The 13,726-nt window shown below is 45.2% G+C and overlaps 1 protein-coding gene across 4 annotated transcripts in view; it reads right to left on the bottom strand.

Moving 5' to 3' along the window:
* The window catches only part of TMOD1 (tropomodulin 1), a 69,177-nt gene extending 55,773 nt beyond the window's left edge, over positions 1-13,404 (bottom strand). For all 4 annotated transcript variants that reach the window (XR_011362156.1, XM_069962114.1, XM_069962115.1 and 1 more), the window contains exon 1: positions 13,208-13,404. The gene's annotated coding sequence lies outside the window, so the exon portion shown is untranslated. The remainder of the gene's footprint in view (positions 1-13,207) is intronic.
* Between the last annotated feature and the right edge of the window lie 322 nt (positions 13,405-13,726).

Below are 13,726 nucleotides of genomic sequence, written 5' to 3'. Positions count from 1 at the left end.
CGTCCCTTCTTTCTAGCACTCAACATAATACGTATTACATAATTAAAAGATTATACATTTATTTTAATGAAATTATATTACAAAGTAAATAAAGGAGTGTATAGCAAATATTTTTTTACAATTTTTTTGTTCTCCAGAGTGCCCCATTAAGGCTCTTTAGCTATACTGATAATCCTTCCTTCGCCTTCTAAAACTAATTTCAGTAAAGTGAGAGTTTAGTCATACGACTCCTCCATTCTGTTTACATTCCATGTGTCAGTATTCTGCCCAGTAGGCAGCCATGTTACTATGTACACACGGACGGCAGGCCACACTGACATTACAAACAAGAGGTCACACAGAAGCACATTCTCTGTCAAAATGTCAAAGCCCTCTTTACATAAGTAAGAATGCAGGTCACTCATTTTCAGCTACTTTTCCATCCTGCCTGGGGTATTTACTATGTAAAGTATAAACATATTACCTTGATAAGCAATCACTACTAACAATGGTAAAGCCTCCCCCAGTGTATTGTATGTTTGAATGCCCATATAAATAGCATTAGGAGACACAAGAAATACACAAGGGGAGGCCCTCTGTGATTAGTGCTGTGTGAGCTGCAGTGCTTGAGGCACCAGGACATGGAAGTACCTGCAGTACCAGACACAGACATTGATTGCAGCGTAAAGCCCCACAAAATATCTAAAAATATATTACAAAGAATCTGTAATTCCCGGTTGCACTGCCTGTTTTGTGCAGCCTCTTGACATAGAAGTGAATCAGGTTTAATTACGACCTACAGTACAAGCTGGACGGTTGTGTTAGCTTATGGTTTGCAATGTGACTCCATTTACGTGAAGGGGTTATGTGACCAGGCAGTACAACGGGCAGTGTGACACAATGATTTCTGGTAGTAAGTGGGGAAATGTGGCTGTTTTCTTCACTGAAATAAAAACACAATCTTAGCCATGCTAAGCCATACTAATCGGGAGAACGAGTGAGAGGACGCGCTACAGCACGGTCCACTTCCCCTCTGTATTAGAAGAGAAGAGTCGGTCTCATAATGTAAGTCTATTGAGCCTGACTCTTTTTTTCTAAGGGTGGGTTCACACTACGGAATTCTCACGGATAAACTCCACGGAATTCCGCAGGCTGTTATATCCAGCGGTACCGGGCCGTGCTGAAGCACTGGAGGTCGGCCGGCCCGCCCCCACTGGGAGGGAATTCCCTCCCCTCTATGACGCGGCTCCATTAATTCTAATCGAGCCGCGCCATAGAGGGGAGGGAACTCCCTCCCACTGAGGGTGGGCCGGCCAACCTCCAGTGCTTTAGCACGGCCCGGTACCGCTGGATAGAACGACCCGGTACACGGAAACCAGGCCGCGGTTCAAAAAACGTACCGCGGCACCGGCTTCCCCATGACGGCGCCGATCTATTGGTCTGTTAAATTCAAGAGGATGTACCTAGTGGTACATCCTCTTTAAGTTTTCTATCCTAAAACATATGTTTTTCCTTGGTCTACTTGTATGTTTTCCTCATATAACCTTTCCATTTTCTAATCATTCTCAATTTTTTATTCTACTTGATGTAGAAAAGCATAATTTAACAATGCAATTAATGTCCTTTTATATTAGTAATGCTTCATGAAACCAGGATCAGAATGGCTTTAATACAAATATTAGCCTACAGTTATCAACGTGTCTGAAGGCAAAACTGTCTGACTGTTAAATGGTACTTGTATTTTGCTATGTTGTATAGAAGGTATTGCTAATTTTATTAGGTGGGAGCTGTATATGGCTTGATTATATAGAAGATTTGGCTGTCACTGTCACGTGGTAGCTGTATCTTTCTATGTTGTATGAATGTTATGGCTGTATCTGTTATATAGCTCCGTTGTGTGAAAATAACATCTGGTTGTATAATATGGCATATGTATTGGGTTCTGCATTATAGGAGGTGTTTATAGCTTTATTATGTAACCACTTATGGGTGGCTGTGTTATGTGGGGACCATGTCTGGTTCTGTTACATGGCAGAGGCTGACTTGAAATACTGGCTGGTCTTTCTTGTTGGGGCTATGGTAAATCACTGGTGCAATTTGGCAGTCATGGGGCCAACATGGCCATTTTTTTTTTCAATGGGAGCTATGACAGTCGCCACATGGCTGCAGTAAGTGTGAAAATTGACATGTTGTGTCTTGGAATTATGTCAGCAAATAAGGCTCCTAAAGATCAATTGCTGTGAGTAGGAAACATGCTGAGCCTAATAGAGACAATTAAAGGGCATATTTAAAGCGTGGAGTCGATTTCGTATCAATGGTGGATATGTAACAAATCAAGAACAAAGACTCTGCCAAGAAAAAAGGCAATGTGGAATCTGAATGTAATGAAATGACACATTGTGGAAATAAATGAAAGACAAAATACATAATATAAAATTTCTGGCAATTTTTCAGTGAAAATAAATTTGTTACCACTTGAGAAAAATAGAATTTCAGTAATATCTGGACTTGGGAATACTTTGTGCCTATCAGTATTTTTTAGGCACCAATTGCATCACTGAATATCATGGTGGCTCTGGGTATTGTTTCTAACATAACTGCTATATCAGTGCAACTACTTTTGCACACGTTTCCACACTATTAATACTGTCATGGCATTATTTGGTCATCATTTATCATTGTCTTGATGTTCTAATCAAGGATGGTAATAAGAATCACATTATGAAATAATTAAAAATAATAATAATAATATAACTATAACTGCGCTATCTGTAGAGAAAATGTATTTCCAAATTGTACTCCCAAAAAAATAGACTTCACATTAAAAGTTGTGACTAAATTTGGTAGCTATTCTCATGGTTTACATCTCATCTATAAACCATTTACCACAGTGATTACCAGACAGTGGACCATGAGCCTTTGCTATACGTATGCTATGTCCAATAACTGTCATCATATCTCAGTCTGAAACACTATATCACATATGTGAATCTGACTATAATGGTTTTACTTATGTGCTCTGTAAACATTCAAGATTTGTGGGGCGATGACTGTCCTTTTTACACTTGGAGCATATGTACATTAATGACGCGCGAGGCTTGTTAAATCCCTGTGACTCCTCTCTGGTATTGTAATCCTATATAAGGCTTGTGGCAATTCTATGTTACACTGTTAGGAGATATTTAAAATTTTATAGACTATATATGTAAAACTTATCAGTAATGCAACACATTGACCCCTAGGGCTGCTGACTAGGGAATACAAATTATTTGGGACAAAATGTTTTATAGCATGTAACGCAGGTAAAATGTGTGTGGCCTTTGACAAAAAAAGCTTCAGCAATTTGTGCATCAAAACCCGCAAAATCCCTGCTCCCACTGACTTCATCGGGAGAGGGAAAACCATAAGAAATGTGGTTCCACTCTGAAGCGTCAACTGAAATCAATGGGATCTTCAGGGCTGCCACCCACTGTGCCCGCAGAAAGACAATGGTATAACACTGTACATGCTTGTGAGGAATTGCAAAGTGTAATACTTATACACTCATATCTATTTTCCTGCTTAAAGCTATGTTCACACTACGTATATGTACGGCCGTAGTGCGAGCCGCGAATATTCACCCGTAGTTTTGAGGTTGATGCGTACGCTGGAAAGTATACGATATACGGCTGCACAGTGCACACTATGTATGAGCCTACGGCCCGATCGTAAACGGACCCGTAAAAAATTAACAAGACCATTGTTTGCGGCCGGAACTGTGCAAATTCACGGCCGTGGATTGACAGGTGGTCCGTACGGAGTACTTAAAAAATAGCCGGCAATAATGCCGAATGCCGATGCATCTAATCGTTAATATATTAAATTAATAAAACACATTTTTTTTTTGTAATAAAGTCCCTTTCGTTGTTCAATAATTTAATTCTAACGAATCCATCATTGTGCAATTAAATATACTGTTAAAATAAATATATATAAATGTATATTTATATATATATTTATTTTTTGACAGTATATTTAATTGCACATTGATGGATTCGTTTAAATTAAATTATTAAACAACGAAACTGATTTTATTACAACAAAAATGTGTTTTATTAATTAAATATTAATTAGTACAGGAAGCTCCAGTAAGCCGTTAATTCATAATCCCGGTAAATAGAGCTTTCTGTACTAATCATCACTTTACTTTAATTAAAACATCAAATGTTTCTTCTAATTATATTATCACAATAGCATTATTAGAAGAAACATTTTGAATTATATGTGCGCTCAGCTGATTGGCTGATCGGCTCAGCGCACATATAAAGAGCCGGTCCGCAGTACAGTGACTTCATTGTGCTGCGGACCAGCGAAGAGGACACATCGGGACATCAGATGGTGAGTATTAAGATCTCCCCACCCCCTCCCCAGCACTGCACCCATCCCAGTAAGGAAGGGGGGTCACTTAACCCCTTCCTTGCTGGGATGGGTGCAGTCTGACATCAGTCTGGCCCCCAAGGGGTTAAGGGGGATGCAATACATCCTCCCTTAACCCCTTGGGGGCCAGACTGTAAGCAGCGATCTGTAAAGATGCTGCATACTGTAAGGTGCACAACACCGCTCATAATGATGGGTGTTGTGCTCCTGTTTGTGTGTTTCTCCCTTTTTGTTTTTCCGATATCGGTATCCTGTGGATTACGTCGGATTCGATGGACTACGACGATGACCAGCAGTTGTTTGGTGTTTTTTTTGTAATATAATGGTCAATGAGTGGTGTGGGGGTGTTTTTATTTGAATAAAAAAATGTTTTCACTTGTGTGTTGTCTTTATTTCTTTACTTTATAGACTTAGTAGTGGAAGCCGTCTAATAGACGGAATCCATTACTAAGTTGGGGCCTAGTGTTAGCCGGTATAAAATGGCTAACACTAACCCCCCATTATTACCCCAGTACCCAATGCCACCAGGGGTACTGGGAAGAGCCGGGTGCCAGTGGTCCCGGAGCGTCAAAATTGGCGCTCCTGGACTGGGGCGGCAGTAGGCTGGTAAGATTTAGGCTGGGGAGGGCCTAAACCAATGGCTCTTCCCACCCTGGTGTTACCAGGCTGCTGTCGCTTGGTTTTTTAACCCGGCTGGTTATAAAAATAGGGGGGATTCTATGCGTTTTAAAAAAAAATTATTTATTTATTTAAAAAAAAACGCATAGGGTCCCCCCTATTTTTATAACCAGCCGGGTTAAAAACCAAGCAACAGCAGCCTGGTAACACCAGGGTGGGAAGAGCCATTGGTTTAGGCCCTCCCCAGCCTAAATCTTACCAGCCTGCTGCCGCCCCAGTCGAGGAGCGCCAATTTTGACGCTCCGGGACCACTGGCACCCGGCTCTTCCCAGTACCCCTGGTGGCATTGGGTACTGGGGTAATAATGGGGGGGTTAGTGTTAGCCAGTAAATATACTGTCAAAAAATAAATATATATATAAATATACATTTATTTATATATATATTTATTTTAACAGTATATTTAATTGCACAATGATGGAATCGTTTAAATTTAATTACTGAAGAACGAATGGGACTTTATTACAACGAAAATTTGTTTTATTAATTAAATATATTAACCATGAGAGGCATCGGCATTACTGCAGAGGATCGCAAACCCCGGTAATAGCAATTCATGTAAACTGTTTCCCTGCTTTCCCAGATGCATTCCAGAGGTGTTTGCATCACTTTCTAAAGATTTTATTTGTTATTTTTAGTTGAACCAGATTTCCAAGTAAATGACCGTATGTTTTCAGCCGCATGTCTATTTTTCCCACGGCCGTAGTTTCAGCCGCACATTTCTGGCCGCGTAAAAACTACGGCCGGAAATATACGTAGTGTGAACATAGCCTTAAGGTGTATTCCACTAAAAAGTTAAAAAAAATAAAAGTGACTCTGTACCCACAATCTGCCCCCCAAACTGCTTGCACCTTTGGATAGCTGCTTTTAATCCAAGATCTGTACTGGGGTCCGTTTCGTAGGTGATGCAGTTATTGTCCTAAAAAACAACTTTTAACCCCTTGCCGCAAAATGACGTTTGGGAAACATCATGTAAAGCAGGTAGTTACTGCAACATGACTTCTCCCAAACGTCATGCTTTCCCTGCCTCCCCCCTCTGTCCCTAAGTGAGTTAAGGGCAGTTAACCCCATAGATGCCACGGTCAATGCGACCGGAGCGTCTGTGGGGAGATTTGTGGCCTATGGAGAGATCGGGCGGCGGGAGGAGGCTGCGGCACGTTGCCTCCTCCTGCCGCCACTGCCTGATTCGCCCCCGGCCCGTTCCCCCACCCCTCAGATCGCTCCCCTCACTCCGATCTCCCTCCCTATGCTCTGCGCCCCACGCCCCTGTGCTCTCCCTCTCTGTTCTCCGTCCCCTCCCCGTGCTGCTTCCCCCCACCCCTTGGATCTGCTTCCCTTCCCTGTGCTGCTCCCCCTCCCGGCCGGAGCCGCTCGCTTCACTGTGTGAACTGACAGGTCTTTCTGCGGGCTGAATTCACTGAATTTCGGCCGCAGAAAACTGACATGTCAGTTTTTTCCGGCGGCGTATGGGATCCCGGCCGGAGCGCATGCGATGTGTGTACGCTCCGGCCGGGATCCCATTGCAAATAAAGCTATGTTCAACTCCTCAAAACTACGGCCGTAGTTCTGCGTCGAGAACTACGGCCGTAGTTTTACGTAGTGTGAACATAGCCTTATACTGTATATATGTACCTAAAAATTAAAAACACACAGACACACACACACATAAATACATAAATAAATAAATTAATAAAACAAATAAATAAAATAATTAAATAAATACATGAATAAATAAATAAATAAATAAAATAAATAAATATACATAACTATACGCATTCCCCATCCCCCTTTATAAATGATCGCCTATAAATAAAGTACACATATTTGGTATCGCCGCGTCCATAATGAACCCTTCTTCTAGACTAACCAAAATTACATTTTTTTGTTAAAGAGGTAGTGCGGCGCTAAAAAATTATTCACAGAATAACACACATTACAAAGTTATACAACTTTGTAATGTATGTTATGTCTGTGAATGGCCCCCTTCCCCGTGTCCCACCCCCGCCCGTGTAACCCGGAAGTGTGTGGTGCATTATACATTACCTGATCAGTGTTGAGGCCGTCCGCCATCTTGTGCCAAACGTCATCTTCGGACGGACGGCCGAATCCCTGCCGCCGTCCCCCCTCCGCCGCGTCACAAATGTGCTCAGCCGCGATTGGCTGAGCACAGTTATGCTCAGCCAATTGCGGCTGATGACGCGTGGGGGAGGGGGGGCGGCGGCAGGGATTCGGCCGTCCGTCCGAAGATGACGTTTGGCACAAGATGGCGGACGGCCTCAACACTGATCAGGTAATGTATAATGCACCACACACTTCCGGGTACACGGGCGGGGGTGGTGGGACACGGGGAAGGGGGCGATTCACAGACATAACATACATTACAAAGTTGTATAACTTTGTAATGTGTGTTATTCTGTGAATAATTTTTTAGCGCCGCACTACCCCTTTAATACCGTCCCCGAAAAAATATAGAAAAAAACATCACATGTACCCAAAAGGTGTACCACTAAAAATGTCAGCTTATGCCGCAAAAAAAAAATCCCTCGCATAACTCCATTGGCGCAAAAATTTAAATAGTACAGGTCTTACAATATGCAAGACACAAACAGTATTTATAGTATAAATAAACTATAACAAAAGTTATATAAAATGGATATCACTGTAATCATACCGAGCCTGATGAATAACAACATGTCATATGTGACGTATAGTAAACGGTGTACAAAAAAAATTATGAAAAACAGCTTCTAAATTGTGTTTTTTATTCGTACCACCTAATAAAAAATGAAATAAAAAATTATCAGGGTGTCACATGCACCCCAGGATGGTACAGATGGAAACGTCAACTTGTCTCATACAAATATTTTGGCACCACAAGGCCTCTGTGACATGATATAATGGCTATAAAAAACCTGAAATAAGAAAAGACCCCAAAATTACACAAAGCTTCTGTCATGTCTGCGGCCTGTGGTTGAGTCAGGGGACGCACTGCGACCACATATGGGGATTTCTAGAAACATTGGAATATGAGGAATAAATATTGTGTTCCATTTCTCAGTTAGTATTTGCTGTGTTAGAGGAAAAAAACGGATTAAAATAGAATATCTGCCAAAAAAAATGAAAATTTTTAATTTCCCCTCCAACTTGCTTAAATTTCTGCGAAAACACCTAAAGGGTTAATGAACTTATGAAATGTTACTTTGAATACTTTGAGGGGTGCAGTTTTTACAATGGAGGGATTTATGGGGATAACTAACATACAGGCCCCACAAATACACCTCAGAACTGAACTGTTTCCTAATAAAATCAGAATTTAAAATTTTCCTGAAAATTTGAGACAGGTCAGATTTTAAAAATAGGCCCTGGGCATTAAGGCCAAAACAAGCAGAAGAGGCAAGGGGTTAAACTTGCAGCCCTGTCTCAAATTGGTATGGCCTAAAGTGTGAGCGCCGTAGGCTTGCACCGCCTCTCGGTCCCTCCCCCCCACCCTCTTCTCCATTAGGAATGCCTTTGGGCAGAACTTCTCCAATTCCTCACTTGCCTGAACACTGCATTAGGAACTTCCCCCCAGGCAGCATTTCTCCTGTTTATCACCTGTCTGAGCACTGCACATATGTTGTATGGTTAAGGCACCTGGCCTTAACCATACAACATATATGCAGTGCTCAGACAGGTGATAAACAGGAGAAATGCTGCCTGGGGGGAAGTTCCTAATGATGAAGAGGGCGGGGAGGAGGGACAGAGAGGTGGCGCAAGCCTAATGCACAGACACTCTAGGCCAGGGGTCCTCAACTGGCGGACCGCGGTCCGAACCCGGACTGCGGAGGCCAGCTGTCCGGACCCTTGGTCAGACCTCCTAACCGCCCCGGGACGGACCGGATTCGGGGCGGTTAGGAGGTCCCGCTCCCCACCGCAATGCCTCCCGCGGCAGTGTCGGCCCGTCCCCGGCTGATACGCGCTCTCTGGGGACGTCCCGGGGATTCCCCAGCAGAGCGCGCACCATAGACCTCAGTGTGCGTCGCTGGTCTGTACTTCCGGGAAGTTCCGGCCGGCGGCGTACGCTGAGGTCACTGTTGCGCACTCTGCTGGGGAATCCCCAGGACGTCCCCAGAGAGCGCGTATCAGCCGGGGGCCGGGCCGACAGGAGAAAAGAAGAAGACAGGCGCAGCCGGAACGAGGTGCTAGGTGAGTTGTGGTTTGTTTTTTGTTTTTTTTTTTTAACTGGGGGCCATCTATAAGGGGAGCGCGCACTGGGGGGCTATATACTCCTGGGGGAAGCTCACATGGGGCTATATACTACTTGGGGGGGGGGCTATATACTACTGGGGGGAGCTCACAGGGGGCTATATACTACAGGGGGACAGCGCACAGGGGGGCTATATACTACTGGGGGGCTATATACTATTGGGGGGAGCTCACAGGGGGGCTATATACTACTGGGGGGCTATATACTACTGGGGGAGCTCACAGGGGGCTATATACTACTGGGCGGGGCTATATACTACTGGGGGAAGCTCACAGGGGGCTATATACTACTGGGGGGAGCTCACAGGGGGGCTATATACTACTGGGGGGAGCTCACAGGGGGCTATATACTACAGGGGGAGAGAACACGGGGGCTATATACTACAGGGAGAGAGCACAGGGGGTCTATATACTACTGGGGGGAGCACACAGGAGGGCTATATACTACTGGGGGAGCGCACAGGGGGGCTATTTACTACTGGGGGGAGCTCACAGGGGGCTATATACTACTGGGGGACAGCGCACGGGGGCTATATACTACAGGGGGTGAGCGCACAGGGGGGCTTTATACTACTGGGGGAGCAACTGGGGGCTATATGCTACTGGGGGAGGGCACACAGGGGGGCTATACACTACTGGGGGAGCAACAGGGGGGCTATATACTACCAGGGCAGTCACCCCCTCTCTTTCATCAAAGGGCTGGTGAAAGAGAAAATATGCCAGTTTTCCTGCTAATAAGCAGCAATTCTGTATGTAAATAGTTGAACGTTTGTGAAAAGTAACAAAACACGTTTCCTACTGACGTTCAGCTCGGACCTTCACCTGACAATAGACCCCGGTAAGTGGACCTTCACTAAAAGTTGTTGAGTACCCCTTCTCTAGGCCATGCTAATTTGACACAGGGCTGCAAGTTTAAAAGTAGTTTTTTAGGACAATAACTGCATCACCTGCCGAATGGACCCCAGGACAGATCTTGGATTAAAAGCAGCTATCTGAAGGTACAAGCTGTTTGTGCAGGGCAGATTGTGGGTACAGAGTCGCTTTAAATGCCCTAGCTGGTCTTACTCATCAAGTCCCCCTGAGTAATTTGAAACGTACGTCATCTTTATAGCTGCCGTCGTTCCTGAGCTACAAGTTTTTCTAAAAGCCAGTCTATATCCAAGATGGGACCGGCCAGGCAACTACATTTCCCAGCAAGCATTGCACCTCAGAGCTAATTGCCAAATATTTGCCTGTAGCTGGCTCAATTTGCTTCTGCTTTAGGGGCTGTTCATACTGAGTAAAATCAGAAAAATTCCAAGCGCCTCTGCTTCCGTCTCTCTGCTCAAAGAATTGACATGTCAAATCTTTGCGCGGAGAGCGGTGGGAGTGGAGGCGCGCGAGTCCTCCCATAGAGATACTGTGGGACACTGAAGCAGGCGTGATTCTGCAGCAGAGAATTCTGCCGATTTTACTTAGTGTGAACAGCCCCTTAAACGAAACATCTATCAATCTATCTGTAATCCACAGCCACCTTATGGTATAGCAGTGTGGGGCATTCTGAGTTCTTTAAGATTAAGAGGGAATTTTGGGCGGGGGGGGGGGGGGGGGGGGTGCCTTGTGTCCTCCAGATTGAAGCATGCCCTCGGTAGCTGCTCTTCACTCTAGACAAGACATGAAAGTAAGTTAAACGGGAAAACCCCTGTAGCACTACGGGAAAGCATTATGAATATGTTATACAACGATTTATCACTATATCCAGCTTCTAAGATACCGGAAAGACTTTCTTGTACTAAGCCACAGGGATTATGCGTGTGCCAGTAAATGCAATGATCTTATTGGAAAACATTTGTCATCATGGCATCAGCAAGCTAGCATCAATAAGAATGACTGAGATTGTTCAGTAAATGAGATGGAGAGGACTGTCCAGTTTTCCCTAAAACAGTTACTAAATCTATGATGGAAAATGTATTATTAGTAATCCTATTAATGAACATTACAGCTATGGTGGACATACACCTTCAACTGTGTTCCCAATAGGGAGAAAGGAGTAAGCTGCTGCCAGACCCTCTGTTGCTTCCAGACAACTCTGGCAGTGGCTTATTTCCCCTGAGAACAAAAGAATAGAGTGTTAAAGGGCTTATCCGGCGATAGGACATTAAGGCATGTTCAAGTCTATTCAGCATTTGAATACTGGAAGCTGAAAAATTTAGATCCATCTAACTTCTTCAGTCACTGGTATTCAAATACACAAATGATGAGACTGGAGCATGTGTGAGTTGTGCTCATCTCTATTTATAACAATTGTACAGTCACAGAGAGCCTTGTATTCTATACCAATATAGGAGGTGCGGTGGGTTAGAAGATATCAGGCTGATGACATTGTGACCTAGTAGCCTAGGCTTGGTATATAATGCATAACAGATGACAGATTCTATACATTCCTATGGGCAGTTGTCATCAGCTGGGTCACAAGCTATTATATGTACACTTAGGGGGGCATTTATTAAGTCCGGCGTTTTTTACGCCGGACTTAAAAATGCCCCTGCAGCTCCGGCGCTACGGAGATTTATGTAGAGGCGGACTCTACATAAATCCCGTGCGCGCCAGTGCGCACCGCCAAAAACCTACTCCAGCTGAGGACTGGAGTAGGTTTTCGGCGTATATTTGGGCGGAATGGATGTTAAATGGCAAATTTATTCGCAAATCGGCCATTTGCGTATAAAATAATACGCAAATCGGCACTTTCCGCCGAAAATCATCCGTTCGCAGGATGATACATGTGGCCCTATGTGTATATGAGTATATGTATAAACCCGTCCTCGTGGTTCTCTGGAACCAACACAAGATCCTCAGCAGATAATGTGAAGCACATCCAACCCATGCATGGTGTGTTTCCAAACACTGCCACCCTTGTATTACCACTGTCACTCTTTTGACACTTAAAGTGTCACTGTTGTTTTATTTTTATTTTTTTTGATCAGGCAATTTTAAGAAACTTTGTAATTGGCTTTATTAGGCAAATATGCAATGTCACTGCTGTCTATGGGAAATGCATTGATCAGTTCAGTCCAAAAGCTGGCTATACCCAGACTAAAGAATGTAGCAAAAGTGCAGCCTATAGGGAATCTAGGGCTGGCTACTAGCACGATCTCTCGGTGTACCTGCTCCATTGTATGAGGCAGATACAATAACCCCATAGTAGGATGGGATCAGTAACCGCAGGACACTCTGCTTACTGATGCCCAGGTGCCAGTGTGCTGCAGGATGCCAGCTGCCGGGCTCTGGAGGCTGCCCAGGTACCAGTGTGCTGCAGGATGCCAGCTGCCGGGCTCTGGAGGCTGCCCAGGTGCCAGTGTGCTGCAGGATGCCAGCTGCCGGGCTCTGGAGGCTGCCCAGGTACCAGTGTGCTGCAGGATGCCAGCTGCCGGGCTCTGGAGGCTGCCCAGGTACCAGTGTGCTGCAGGATGCCAGCTGCTGGGCTCTGGAGGCTGCCCAGGTGCCAGTGTGCTGCAGGATGCCAGCTGCCGGGCTCTGGAGGCTGCCCAGGTGCCAGTGTGCTGCAGGAAGCCAGCTGCCGGGCTCTGGAGGCTGCCCAGGTGCCAGTGTGCTGCAGGATGCCAGCTGCCGGGCTCTGGAGGCTGCCCAGGTGCCAGTGTGCTGCAGGATGCCAGCTGCCGGGCTCTGGAGGCTGCCCAGGCGGCACAGTGATGCAGGAGGCAGCGACATGTCGGGCCCGGGTGCATTGTCTCCATCCCTATGGACCGCGTCCTGCGCTATTTATAGAGGGAACAGTCCCCATTGGTGACAAACGAATATTTTGCCCAGATATGGTGCTGGCTCGGCACGGAGCACGGAGCGCGGCTCACAATGAACAACATCACTTTTTACCAAGAGAAACTTTTTCTTACCAGAAAACGCGCTGCGCGGAGGGGGCAGGTACCGCTACGGGTTGGACGTGTCCTGAACGGAGCCTTGTGAGCTGCTGCGGCTTCTGGCGCCCGGGTACAGAGATACAGGCAGAGAGGTCCGCTGCCGGCCGCTGAGCCGGGCTTCTGAGGGCACTGCCGCTGTCACTCACGTGACGTCAGCCGCCGCCGGGCTCCTGTGTGACGGGGCGGAGGGCGGGAGGCTGCCCTCAGGTGAAGCTCCTCGGAGGACCACTACCGCACGTCTGCACAAGTCAGTCTCATGTCGGCATTTTCGTTTTTCCTCATTTCATTTTAACTTCCCAGAACTCTTTCCATCTCCATAAGGAGGCTTGTTTTCTTCTGGAGCCGATTGTACATTTGTACCTCAATAATGTACTTCATTTTCCTTAAATAATATTGGAAAAAAATTGTGAGGTAAAATAGAAAAAAAATATGAGATCAAACTATGTAAAACCAAGTGCAGCTTAAACCTAAACTATACAGATGTTCTAAATCTCC

Source organism: Dendropsophus ebraccatus, chromosome 3, assembly GCF_027789765.1.
Source record: "Dendropsophus ebraccatus isolate aDenEbr1 chromosome 3, aDenEbr1.pat, whole genome shotgun sequence".
In the NCBI taxonomy this organism is placed as follows: domain Eukaryota; kingdom Metazoa; phylum Chordata; class Amphibia; order Anura; family Hylidae; genus Dendropsophus; species Dendropsophus ebraccatus.
Note: the sequence above shows the minus strand (reverse complement) of the source record. Positions and strands in the feature narration are given on the sequence as shown.